Genomic DNA, 14,083 nt, shown 5'->3' with positions numbered 1-14,083 from the left:
GAGCTGTCCACAACTCTCCAAAGAATATACATAAAAAGAAAAGTAGAGAATTATTATCTACTATAGATGTATGAATACATGAAATAATAATGAGATAAAAATAAAGAAATCTGACTTTAAGCAGCAGGGAAATAACCTGGTGAAACTTAAAAAAGGCTGCCTCCTTCTCTTTAGAAATATCAATCATCTTACTGACCTACACTGCAGTAAACGAGACATGATAGAAAATGCCCGCATACTGTCAGAGGACTGAATTGATGGAGATATAAAAATGAAGTCCCATCTGCTCACCTGATTATCCAGATATACTGATGTCCCTTTACATATGTCCAGTCTGGCTAATGCAGAGATACCTGTAAGATCACAAAAGACATAGTTAGTACCTTCAAAATAAACCCAGCCTGAATTCTCAATCTTGAGCTGGTCAAGAGTTAATCTGGATGATCTAGTCTGGCTCTTGGATATTCCAAGATAGGAGAAGAATGTGCAAGAACAGAAATGTTCAGAATGATTCTAAGGTTATTCTTAATTAATAAGAGATTTTCAGTCTCTGCAGAGATTTTCCAAATCATTTGTAACTTAATAATAATAATAATAATAATTCAGATTAGAGGTCTTCAGCCTTGGTCATTGGATGGCCTTCAGGAATCTATGCTCTCCTGAATGATATATGTAAAATTGGTGGGTTTATGTAAATAAGTATCTCTGGGAGAAGGTCAATAGTTTGTCAGATTTGCCAAAAGGTCCATAGTCCAAAAAACTGTCAAGAACCTCTGCTGAGGCTTGCCTAACATCTCAGAGGCAGGTTGGAATGCATATGGATGAGCATTCCAGGTTTGGGGGTTCCCCCCCCCTCGGGAAACACAGACACTTGCAGATCTGGGGTAAATACCTTAAGAATACTACTTTCTGGGAGAGCAATACATCAGGTTTAAACTATTGTTTAACTCACACAGTCCTGTGATCCCTGTAAGCTATGCACAGTCTTGAAGAGAACTAACATGTTACCATATATACCCAAGGGTGCCTATCATGACTTTTCCTGTTCTGTGTATATTAAAGTCAGGATTCCTAGGAATATCAATTCTGACAGGGCCAGAACTCACACTGTAACTCATCCAAAAAGGACCATTTATGACAAGAAAAAACAAGGTGTGATCAAATCAATAGGAAATGTGGCTCCGAAACAGTTTACATAAAAAATTACAGAATCAGCTAAACATATTCATTCTTTCTTTTCATTTGGTTTATAGAAAATGGACCTCTACCTTTACTTATCTTGTGCATTAGAAAATTACCTTTTGTGGTGTCCTGTTTCAAATAATAATCATGTATTGTATACTATCAAAAAATAATGTATTTAGACAATCACCTTCTGGGCATCTACCATGCATTGCACTCAGTGCCGAGGACTCAGCAGTGAATAAGTCAACAAAGCCCTACTCTGCTGGAGCTTTACTTTGGGGAATGGGAGAAGGATGCAGGGTGACAAACAAGTATATCAGCAACATCATTTCAATTTGTGATACATGATATGAAAAAATAAACACGAAGATGTGACCAAGGCACGAGAGAGCAGTCTATACCCACCCAGCATGTCACAGAAATCTTCACTACAATCTCAGAGTCTGTCAGGGTCTTAAAGAGTTGAGACGAGGAAATGACATTACAGACAGCTAGCCAGACCAGTGAATTTCAGAGATGAAGATAGAAGAGCTATTCTAGAAGACAGTATCACTACCTCATTATCTCTACACTTCAAAATACATATGCCTCGACTGAATGATAATGTTATGATACAAGCTCTGCTTGTAGAATATAAACCTGAGAACAAGTAAATGAACAGCGTTTCATTATCTCTTTAAAACCTGGCTGACAATACTGTACACTGTGTACCCTTAATATAAAGAACCACATTCTATCCAAATTCTTGTCAAGTTCCATTCTATTAAAATAATTTCATTTTTTGTGTCTACAGATAAATCTGATCAACTTGTGCTGTCAAAGAAAGGGGAAAAGAGGGTACAAGGTAGCCAGCCTCCAAGAGAGCCCCCAATAATCCTCACCTCAAGGAATGCATGCCTTTGTGTAATCCCTTTGCTCATATTGGGGTTGGTCTGAGTGATCAACAGAATGCAGTGGAAGTGACAGTGTCTGTCCTAAAAGATATTAGAGCTTCTTCCTTACTCTCTTGGATCTTCCTAGGGGAAGCCAGCTGCCAGCTGCCACATTGTGAGGACACTCAAGCCATCCTAGGGAAAGGTACACAAGGCATCTTGCCAAATAGCCAGAATCAACATAACAGCCATGTGAGAGAGCCATTTTCTAAGCAGATTCTCCAGGCTAGTCGAACTTTCAAATGAATGTCACTCTGGCTGACATCTTGATTGCAGCTCATGAAAGACCAAGAGCCAGAACTACCCAGCCTGCACTCCAATCCCTTTCTAGCATGCACTCTAACTTCCTGTATTCACAAAGTTCAAGCTGAAAACATTTCCCAGATGTTCTTGCATCATACCTTTGGTTGAACCCAGGTTCAACCAAATCCATTCAAGATTTAGAAAGCAGAAATGAGCAAATCAAGGAAGTAGCCAACTACAAATGAGATCAAATTTTGTAGTGAAGGCATTTTGTTCTTCTGAAACAACCACGTATGTAGATATGCTACTAAATGATCCCTAGTCTCATAGGCTCTAAGTAGTAAATGGCAGTGGAGTTTCTACCAGAATAGTATCATGGGATGTTTCTCATGGCTTGTGCTGTTCCTTGCTATTCACAGTCAACTTTGGTTCCTTGGCACTTCTGCAAATTAAGTAGCATGTGATGCATTTCTGTATGCAACTCAAACTAGCTGTTGCCTGCAACTAAGAACCCACTCTACATATGCAAATTCTCCTGTCTCATAACACTTTCATTACTATCTCATGGTTGACACTCTTTTCCATTACTAAACCCTCTACCTATACTATGAGTCCTATTCATTTATGCTGTTTCTAGGAACTTGCACTATCCGTCTTCTCCTTTTCTTCTCCACTGGTTTCTTCTTCTTCATCAATAACAGTTCTTCCAACCCTACCAACTATCCCTGTGAAACTTCATAAAATAATAATATAAGCTTGTTGTTTTCACTTCAACTTCCATTCAATACTTGAATTACCACAACTTGGCTTCCTTAGCCATCACTCTACCAAAACCACTATTGCTAAGGCTGGCAAGAACCAATTAGCTATTCTCATTTCTCTCTCTACTAGACTGTGGCATTGGCACTCCTACATACCACACCTCTTTGAAACTTTAATGATAACAAGATTACAAACCTCCAGCCTCAATGAAATAACCTAGTATCCCACCTTCACACATCATCATCACCCATGCCCTCTGCACATCTACCACCAGAGACACACAACAAATAGGTATACAGAGACCATTTCAAATGCTAACGCTATTCAAGTATTATATTTCTTGATGGCCTAACTGCTTAGACAACCAAAAAGACAGATATATGCACTGTAAAAAAAAAAAAAAAAAAAAAAAAAAAAAAAAAAAAAAAAAAAAAAACCGCAGTGGATTCTATAAGCTATTGATATAGAAATGTATTTCATTATTTTTCAGTTATTTAAGGAAAAATAAATGTTTGGAAGTCAGAGATTCCAAAACAGCAGTGCTACAAAACAAGTGTACGACTTCTTAAAACTAACTTCGCAAAGCTAAAAGTTTATTATTATTTGTTTAACACTTGCAAGCCAGAATATCTACAATTGCCAACCTAAGATAGCATCCCTGAGCCCTCTTGTTTTGAATGTGAGGTTTTCTATGACACCTGTCATCTCACTCAACAGAAGTGATGCTGCTGACTTGATAGGCGGGGGGTGGGAGGGGAGTTGACCCATTCCTTCCTCCCTGCTAAAGCTAAAATCTCTTAAAAGGCTGGCCTCCCAGAATGATGTGGAACAAGCTTCTTTGGTTAGGGGTGTACTCAGCCCTTTTCTTTAAATTGCTCAGAAGACAGAACTTTTCAGAAAACCCACAAAAAAATGGCTTATTAATTTGCTTTGTGTTGCCATCATTCATTGTCTTCATTTTTAATTCAGTGATATGTATAGCCAAATGAAATGAAGTACAGTCAGTTTTCCTCAATCTGTCTCAGTCTACTCTTCATCTTCTGGGACCCAATTCATGTGATCCTTTAACAACTATTTATTTCACACCAAACTAGTTATCTCCCCAAAGCCTACCAATCTAGCCTCTGGGCATATTTCCTAAATAAAAGCACTAGATCTCTGTAAACCTAAAATTTGCATACTAAAGGAACAAATCAGCTATCAAAAGGCCTAGTAGTATATAGCAGTTGCTCACCTCTAAGCAGAGTTTAAAATTCATTTCAATTTATTATTTTTTAAAGAAACAGCAATTGACTTTTTCCCTTTGCAAAATACTGTGTTTAATAGGCCTAGTTAAATTAGAGGTGATAGTGTAAAGCAAGTGTTTTAAATTGGTAAATTCTAAACCTTTTAATAAAAGTACATCAGTCAGAAGTTTTAATAAGACTCAGCAGGACAGAGAAGAATTAACGGTCTGTAGAAATCAAAAGGGAGTGATAGGCAATGATAACCTTAAACATTTGCATATGGATTTATAATTTCATTGCTTAAAGGTTAATGAAATTATGTGGTATTTTGCCCACTCTTTTCCAGTAAATGATTTCATGCCTTGATTTGTATATACTTACCAACTGAATCATATAAAGAAAAAAAGATTCCTTTATCAATTAATCTACAACATTTTTACTTATACACTTTTGGGTGCACAATTATCATTACCTATTCTAACCAATAACTGGGTCCCCTAAAACAAAATGTAAGGTTTCCAAAGCATCTCAGAAAGAAGAACAAACTCATAATCAGAACTCTGAAAGTACATTAAATTGTTAATGTGATTGCTTTTTTAAAAATTAGATATATTCCTTTATTTACTTTATACTTCCAGTCAACTATTGCTAATTACTTGCTTTTGCCAAATATTAACATAAAATCCACCCTAGAGATTGATGAAGGCATTCAGGATACACTGAGGGTGAAGATGGAGAAATGCAAACAGTCCACAAAAACAAGTAGAACAGGTTAAAACAATAAAAGGATTCTAGGCCGAAGCAATTGTTTTAAAATGTAACAGCATAAAAACAACACACTACTGAGGCCTTGCCTCACTGAGCATCCAAGAGGGTGCAGGGTCAGCTGCTTCACTTAATACCCAGTTCTAAGAAAAAACTGCAAAGAGCCTCACTTAGGCAGAGTGGTGCTTCCTATCCTGGCTGCACGTTAGAATTCCCTGGACAGCTTAAAACAAAAACCTAAAAATCCACACTTAGGCCCATAACCAAAGATTCTGGTTTCATCAATAATTTATAGACACTACTCAGGGTGATTTCTTAGGTGCAACTAGGGTTGAGAAATATGCCAGAAAGCACTGGTTCTCGAAGTGTGGTCCCTGGACCAGTAGCAGCAGCAATAGCAACAGGAAACATGCTTAAAATGCAAATTCTCAGGCCTCACCCCAGACCTAGTGAACCAGAAACTCTGGAGTGGGGCCCAGTGTTTTAACAAGTCTCTCAGATAATTCTCAGATGCACTAATGTTTGAAAAACACTGCTTTAGAGTAAGAATGGCCTGGTGTTCAATTCTCTCTCCACAATTTACTAGCTACATGACCCTTGGTCAGCTCTCTAAAATTCTTCCCTCACATGCAAAATAAAAGAGTTAGCTACCATTGCTTCAACATCAAATATGTGCCAGGGTATGCCAATAAGCACTTTATATACATTATATAATTTATATACATTATATAATTTAACCCTTACAACAAGTTTGCCAGATACATATTATTACCATTTTACACCAAAAGATTATGAACCTCATCCAATATTAAATAATAATAAATAATAAAGCTAGTAAGCAGAATCAGAATTTAAACTCAAGTTTTTAAAATTCCAGAATTACTGCTCTTTCCCTATTCCTCAAAATATTCTTGCTGATCTTTCTTTTTTGTTCTTCCTTCCTTTCTTTTCTTCTGTTTTGTCTTCCTTTTTTTCTGTCCATCTTCCTTTCTTCTGTTCTTTAGGAGGAAGCTTATCTTGCTACTATGAAAGTAGATTACCTAGTGTGTAAATGTGTATAGTATTTACTATGTGACTACAAAGTACTTAGCATTCTACCATATGTCAGAAAGAAAAGAATTAAAATACAAAAAAGAAAAAAAAAGGAACCATACCAATGAAGTTATGAGCTAGTTGGAGATAGATCCATTTTGCAAAACATAGGGACACATATGATTTCATTCTTAACTGGTGGGTGGAAAACAGAAATAACTCAGAAGTTCATGAGACTGGAGCTCAGAGACCAAGACATGATGCCAGGAAGTAGAAGTTTGACTTGCCCTGAAACAAGGAGTAGAAAGTTTCTCCAGCACAGGAGGAGAAAAAACAGCTAGAGAATATAGTACAATAGAAAATAAAGCTAAAGTAGTTAAATGGGTCCAGATTGTGATTCAGAATAAGAAGAGCTTAACTTTAGTACAGTAAAAATATAAAATGTTTTTTCACAGAATATTTTTGATGAACTGATAGTAAAGACGTAAAGTTAAAATCAAGTCATAGGAACTTATTCTAGAAAAAATATGAACCAAGGGTTATGCTGGAAAAAAAAAACAAGCAAGAGAAAAAGTTATTTCTATTATGGAAAGTGGTAAGTGTGATCCACTCTTTAGTGTTTCCATGGGCTATTCATATCCATTACATAATATTTTCAATAATCCACTAATCCAACCAACACTGACTGATCACATTAAGCTAGGTACCAAGGATAAAAAGATAAGTAAGCTTCTGACTCAGGGTACATGGAGCAGCTTTACATAAGAAACAGACTGCCAAATGTTTTATGCAACATTAACATAAAGTTATCAGGAATTCCAAAGGCCACTATAGACAGACCAATTCTTAGGAATGACTGTTGTGAAATTCCTGAAAGTCAATGAAGCATAAGCTAGCCAAAATGTTATGCATATAAAATGTAAGAGGCCAGGCACGGTGGCTCACACCTGTAATTCCAGCACTTTGGGAGATCAAGGCAGGTGGATCACTTGAGGTCAGGAGTTCGAGACCAGCCTGGCCAAGATGGCAAAACTCTGTCTCTATTAAAAACACAACAACTAGCCAGGCTTGGTGGCATGTGGCTGCAGTCTCAGCACTTTGGGAGGCTGAGACATGAGAATTACCTGACCACAGGAGGCAGATGTTGCTGTGAGCCGAAATCGCACCACTGCACTCCAGCTTGGGCGACAGAGCAAGACTCTATCTAAATAAAAAAATAAATAAATAAAATAAATAAGGCCGGGCGCGGTGGCTCAAGCCTGTAATCCCAGCACTTTGGGAGACTGAGGCGGGCGGATCACGAGGTCAGGAGATCGAGACCATCCTGGCTAACACGGTGAAACCCCGTCTCTACTAAAAATACAAAAAACTAGCCGGGCAAGGTGGCGGGCACCTGTAGTCCCAGCTACTCGGGAGGCTGAGGCAGGAGAATGGCGTAAACCCGGGAGGCGGAGCTTGCAGTGAGCTGAGATCCGGCCACTGTACTCCAGCCTGGGCGGCAGAGCGAGACTCCGTCTCAATAAATAAATAAATAAACAAACAAACAAACAAATAAATAAATAAATAGAAAAGAGTATTCTGTCTACGCTAGCATACTAGCATAACATCGTAATCATTACCCCACAAATGGAGTATCCCCAGTTAATCTGCACTTAGGCTTACATACGGCTAAGAAAGGCAGGCAAAATAAAACCTAGAGGTAAGTTTGTAAACATTCACATCATTCATTCCATTTTGTGTTGAAGAGCTAATCAAAAACTACGCTCAGAAACTCACAGGAAGATTCTACCTGTGTATTGAGGAAAAACTGCAAGGCACAATGGGATGACTGCATTTATTAGCATCTAAGGTTTCTAACTCTGTCAGTGACAGTCCAAAGTTGTATAACATCTTCTTCTTTAGTTTTACTATAATCTGACAACTCCATAATGCCCATTTATCTCCAAGAACCAATTTAAGATGCATGTATGTGTAGCCACCAGACTATGCTTGAATGACAAGGCACTAGGGTTATTTTTTTCTCAGAATAAATGTGAAGAGAATTTGCTATGATATTAGGAATGATAGCATTTTACAAACAATATAATTTAAGAAACTCTTAATGAATGAATCTCTATTAAAGTAATGAATGAATCTCTATTGAAGCTGTTTATTAATAACCTTCACTAATACAATCAAAGAACTGAATCCCAGCTGCTAGAAATGACTTGAAAGGTCACTTGGTAAAATACTAGCTTTTATCCCATACGGTATCTAGACCACATATAGTGTTAAAATTAAAACAATGATATCAAAAGACATCCAAGTACTTTAAGTGATAATTTATCTGGCCCCAACATATCCAATTCATATATACTACTGTATTTTACTAAAGTTCAATCACCTATAATCTCATTCTTTAATAATAGAAACTATATATGACAATGTGGCAGGACTAAAAGGTTGGTATTTGACAGTGGTTTAATTTCAATAAAAGTGATTGGTACAAATTCATCTTTTAAAATATTCAGACCATGCTATATAGATATTCACATGCACTTAGATCTATAAGCATTAAAGAACTTGTTTAGATTTACTGGCACTATACCTGCTGTCAAGAAACAAAAAAGTTGTGAAGGTTGATCAAACACATCTTTGCCTCAAGTATCATGTAAATGTTTTCCACTAACGTGGTCCTAAAAGTTAACAGTCAAAGTAATTCAAAGGTTTCTCTTTATTTCTGTATTTAAATCATCACAAGTTTGATCAAGCATGCAAATCCCTTTGGGCTCAGGGCTCCCATCAAAATGTCTTATAGAAACATTAAAAATTGAACGGGCATAAACAACTCCAACAGTGCAGAGCTCATGACAGCACTGCTGTGATCTATGTGTTTCATGTACAACAACATTGGGGAAGTTTGCAAGGGAAGATGAGCAACTAATTACTGTCTTTTGCTTGAGGGCAGGTGTGCTGATCTCTACAGGTGTCTCTGCAGTGCTCTGCCTAATGTATTGCTTCTTGAAGACATTCACTGTAACGACTTGCTAAAGCCCTGCAAAACATCTGACAGAATACCAAACTGTTGGGTGTTCAGGAAGAAATATGTATGACTTCTTAAAGTTAGTACTAAGGAGAAACAACAGTTGGGGAAGGCTTTGTATTGTTTGTGAAAGAGTAATATAAAAAGTAAGTAACGTAAAACTATATCAGTCACACACATTAAACTAGGATACTAATATTGTCTTAATTAAGTACTGAAAGTTTTTCAAAGAAAAGTTGCCTATTCTCATTACACAAGAAATTTTTTTAAAATCCAAATAGTAATCTTATAGTGGACCATCATTTTCATTTGTGAAAGCACAGTAGACGTGCAGGGTATTCAGTTTTATAAGGATCAAAAAAAAAAATCTGAGAAATTACTAGTAAATTAGATGGTCATCTGATGATAGGGCAGGTGAGAAACACCGTTCACATGTGATGCCACTTGCAGGATTAATATTCCTTAGGATCTTTCCTATAACATGGAAAGAAGCAAGCTTAAGAATGAAGAGACACACAAACCAAAGATAAACATTCCCTGCTTTACTGCCTGCTACCTGCATGATCTCAGACAAGAAATGTAACCTCTTTATGCTTCAATTTTCTCATCTAACAATAAGCAACACCCACCCCAATAGGGTTATTATTAAATGAGACAATGTCCCTTCACTCTTTGGCACAGGGCTTGGCATGAGTAAGTGCTTAATAAATTGTAATTAGCATCATGAAAATTTCCAAAAGACATTAGTCTCCTACCATTAGTGGAGCATAAGCCTGACTAAAAGCATCTTGGAAAGTAAAGACTCATCAGTGAAATGTTATTTTTAAAATATGTGATATGTTATATGGTACATCTTTTTAAGTATAAATATGTAGCCTGGCTTTTGAGAAATCAGTCAGTAACAAACATACAACAAAACCTTTAACTAATTCTTCACTTTTTCTGAGTGATCATCCATCTTGATGAAAAGCCCCTATTTATAATGTTGAAAATTTGTGGAAAAGTTCATTGTTTTCAAACAATAATGAAAAGTATCATATTATTTCAAATTTTCTCTACTTAAGAAAGACTCTGGTAAAATCAAAGTTAATGTTTTCAGGCAATGAATCTACTCAGAATAAGAAAATGCTAGGAAATGATAATATAAGATTTATACCAATTATTTTCATCTACAATTCTCTATTTGTGTTTTTCTTTAACCAAATAGAATTAAGATGGCATTTCAGATCATCATTACTGTTAATCATCAACTGTGTAAACCAAACATCATTCATCTTTTTAAAAAATCAATAAAGCAAGAGTTAAAATTGTTTCAGACTTTTCTGGAATGAACCAAAAAGGGAAAAATTTTAAAGCAAGATGTGTAATCAATATATAAAAATAACACAGCATTTTCAAAATTTAAAATAATTAGACACGGGAATAATCAGAATATAATTATTTGAAGTAGTATCCCTCTCTTCCCGGTAGATTAGTTCATCATATGCTCATTTCTTCAAATCCAGGCATTGAAATAACCTTCTGTTCTCTCTCCTTTTAATCCCTTCTTCCTGGTATCCATCCTGCAGTTTTCAATGGCATCTCAGTCACCAGGAATGTTAAGAACTGATCTACTGTGCTTCCCTTAACACAGACCTAATTATGTCACTTCCTCCAACCCCAAAGATCTAGTCTAATGGGGGAGACAGGCATATAGATATGTAAAAATGTGTGTGTACATATATGAGTACACATGCACATGGGCACATGGAAAGTATTAATACTAAAGGAGGATAAATCAGAAGCCAATTCATTTTGCCTGCCATAAGCCAAAGAAAGTTTCACATAGCTGGTGACAGTAGGTGAAATAATGCCTAGAAAATAAATTTAAAGCTCCACGTTATGGGTCTCCAACACAAAGCCTCAATTTACTGTGTTCCAACTATATCCCACATTCTCTTCACATGGACTTAGATGCCTTCATTCTCTTACCACAGTGGACAACTTGCTGTCACCTGGCTTTTTGAGTCCCTCTGCCTTGAATCTCCTCTTCATCCTCCCCATCTTTACAGTTTTTAAAATATGACATCCTTATACCCAGACATTCTTCTACTCAGTTTTCTTATACAGTTAAAGGAATCAAAAAGGCTTGGACTTCGCAAGAGCAAGCTGGAAGACAACGGAACATAAGCATTTCCTTCCAAAAACCTCTAGGAAAGTTATTTCCAACTTAGAATTTAATTATTCAAGCAAATTATAAATCAAGTGAGGAAACCGAATAAAGATATTTTTCTCTCACAAAACCTTTCTCAGGAATACTACAGGAAATATAACACAAAAATGTAAGGTAAGACAAGAAAGAAAACACTATGAGATTCAAGAAAAAGCACAGGGAGTTCCTAGGTTAAGAGCAAGGAAAAACCCCAGAAGAGGCAAGTCTGGAGAATGTGATGGGAGGAGAATGGAAGTCTGCTGGAAGAATGTCTTCAAGAAAATAATTGAAATGTATTATCTGATGTAATTCCCTTTATGGAAAATTGTAAGTAGTTTATAGAAGGTATAGGAAGAATTATTAAGAAGGACAAAAAGCTAAGCAAATGAAAAAACAAGGCATTATTAACTTCATGAAATACAAAAAGTCAGAAGGAAACTTTTCATCAGAATTAATTACCATATGCTCATCTATGAATAATAGCTACATAATAATGCAACATTAAGCCAAAAATTGGTGTCTAACTATATTGGGATTGTGAGGGAAAGAGATGGCTGTGTAATAGTGAAAAATCTTCAAAGACCATAATATAAAGTCAACAATGTCTGAAATAAATTAACGCAAAAGACAGCAATGTATATATACGTAATTTAGCAATGTGGAGATATATAATGACTAGAGGAAACAGATAAAAGGCTGCCTCTAGAGAAAGGACCACTGTATTTTCTTTTTTTGTTGTTTGTTTGTTTTTGTTTTTTTGACAGGGTCTCATTTCCATATCCCAGGCTGGAGTGCAGTGGCACAATTTCAGTTCACTGTAGCAGTTCAGTTCACAGTTGACTTCCCGGGCTCAGGAGATTCTCCCACTTCAGCCCCCACCCCACGTAGCTGGGACTACAGGCACACGCCACCAAACCTGACTAACTTTTAGGTTTTTTGTTTTTGTTTCTTGGTAGAGATGGGGCTTCACCATACTGCCCAGGCTGGTCTCACACTCTTAGGCTCAAGTGATCCACCTACGTTGGCCTCCCAAAGTGATAGGATTACAGATTTGCACCACTGAGCCCAGCCACCACTGTATTTTCTTTTTTTTTTTTTTTTTTTTTTTTTTTTGAGGCGGAGTCTCGCTCTGTCGCCCGGGCTGGAGTGCAGTGGCCCGATCTCAGCTCACTGCAAGCTCCGCCTCCCGGGTTTGCGCCATTCTCCCGCCTCAGCCTCCCGAGTAGCTGGGACTACAGGCGCCCGCCACCTCGCCCGGCTAGTTTTTGTATTTTTAGTAGAGACGGGGTTTCACTGTGTTAGCCAGGATGGTCTCGATCTCCTGACCTCGTGATCCGCCCGTCTCGGCCTCCCAAAGTGCTGGGATTACAGGCTTGAGCCACCGCGCCCGGCCCACCACTGTATTTTCTAATAGGCCTTTAACAACTATTCAAACGTTAAACTAGGTGAATGTATTACTTTGGTAAAATAAGTTTTAATTTAAAAGCAACAGCCATATACATGAGGATGTTTTTGACAGTGTTTTACATAATAGTAAAACATAGAAACAATCTAAACAGTCAGTAATAGGTGACTAGTTAAATAAATTACATTTTATCTGTGATATTTAAAAAGACTATGTAGTCATTTTAAATAATGCTGCAGAAAAATATTTAGTGGACATGGAGAAATGTTCATATTACACAATTTAAAAATGACAGGTCAAAAAACAGCTAAACAACAAAACAATGAAATATACATGAAAATATGAATGGTAATTTTAGAATTGTTTTTCTCTCTGTGCTTCTCTGGTTTGCTGAATTTTCTAAAGTAAATGCAACTTCAGAAACACAAAGAAAATAAATTAAAATTGTAATGCAATTCATCACTCACGGCGTTATTTAAATAGTATCACCTAACGATGGTCAAGCCAGAATTAACTCCTCCCTCCCAATGCAGTTTATACATGCCACTATCAGCACAGCTGCACAACCTGCTTTGTATCACAGGTAACTGTTTACATCTGTTCTTGCATCTGATTTACCCTGCTGAAGACAGGACAGTGTCTAACCCACCATTCAGTGTAGGCTGAATGGGATTTGTCTGTGCTTCTGAAGACAAACCCCTAAAATGAGGAAATTCCAAAAACAGTCGGAGTAAAGTCTTTTTACTAACTTAAAAAAAAAAAAAAAAATGAAACAGAGTATTGACTGACTAGTTTTGAGAGGGATAATAGTCATATAAAATGTAAGATCTCAGGTTGGTCGCTCTGATTGTTCTTCAGTCTCATCTCACATATATTGTCTCCCAAAATGACTACTGAAACATTTTGTCCTTTGTCTGAAGCCTTCAGTGAGGCAGTGTTCAAATGTAGACCTTCAGGATTTCTTAACAGATCCATGTTTATCACCCCCAAATGACATTTACTTAAGAATTCAGTTTATAGAACATTACTTATCCACAGTTTGACTATAGATAAATTTGGATTAGGATTATTTCTCGTTATATGAGTGTAGGATTTCCAAATGAAGTCGAAATTTAAATGTTTAGTGAAGCAAGTATGACTTTCATAATGTTTGGTTTTTATGTAGATCTAGTTTCAAAATGATTAATAAATGATGCAGCACAAATTCTAGACACAGAACTTTTCTGGGCAAAACCAGAAAACACTCATTTTTTTATGCAAAAGATTAATTATTTTCTGTATAAAGGTATGAACAAGCAGTACATTTGGTTTTAAAAATCA

The 14,083-nt window shown here is 36.7% G+C and overlaps 1 protein-coding gene across 5 annotated transcripts in view; it reads right to left on the bottom strand.

The window, feature by feature from the left end:
* The window catches only part of GTDC1 (glycosyltransferase like domain containing 1), a 388,102-nt gene that overhangs the window by 292,943 nt on the left and 81,076 nt on the right, over positions 1-14,083 (bottom strand). For all 5 annotated transcript variants that reach the window (XM_030916918.1, XM_030916919.1, XM_030916923.1 and 2 more), the window contains one exon: positions 292-353. The gene's annotated coding sequence lies outside the window, so the exon portion shown is untranslated. The remainder of the gene's footprint in view (positions 1-291; positions 354-14,083) is intronic.

Source organism: Rhinopithecus roxellana, chromosome 14 (genome assembly GCF_007565055.1).
Source record: "Rhinopithecus roxellana isolate Shanxi Qingling chromosome 14, ASM756505v1, whole genome shotgun sequence".
Classification (NCBI taxonomy): Eukaryota; Metazoa; Chordata; class Mammalia; order Primates; family Cercopithecidae; genus Rhinopithecus; species Rhinopithecus roxellana.
Note: the sequence above shows the minus strand (reverse complement) of the source record. Positions and strands in the feature narration are given on the sequence as shown.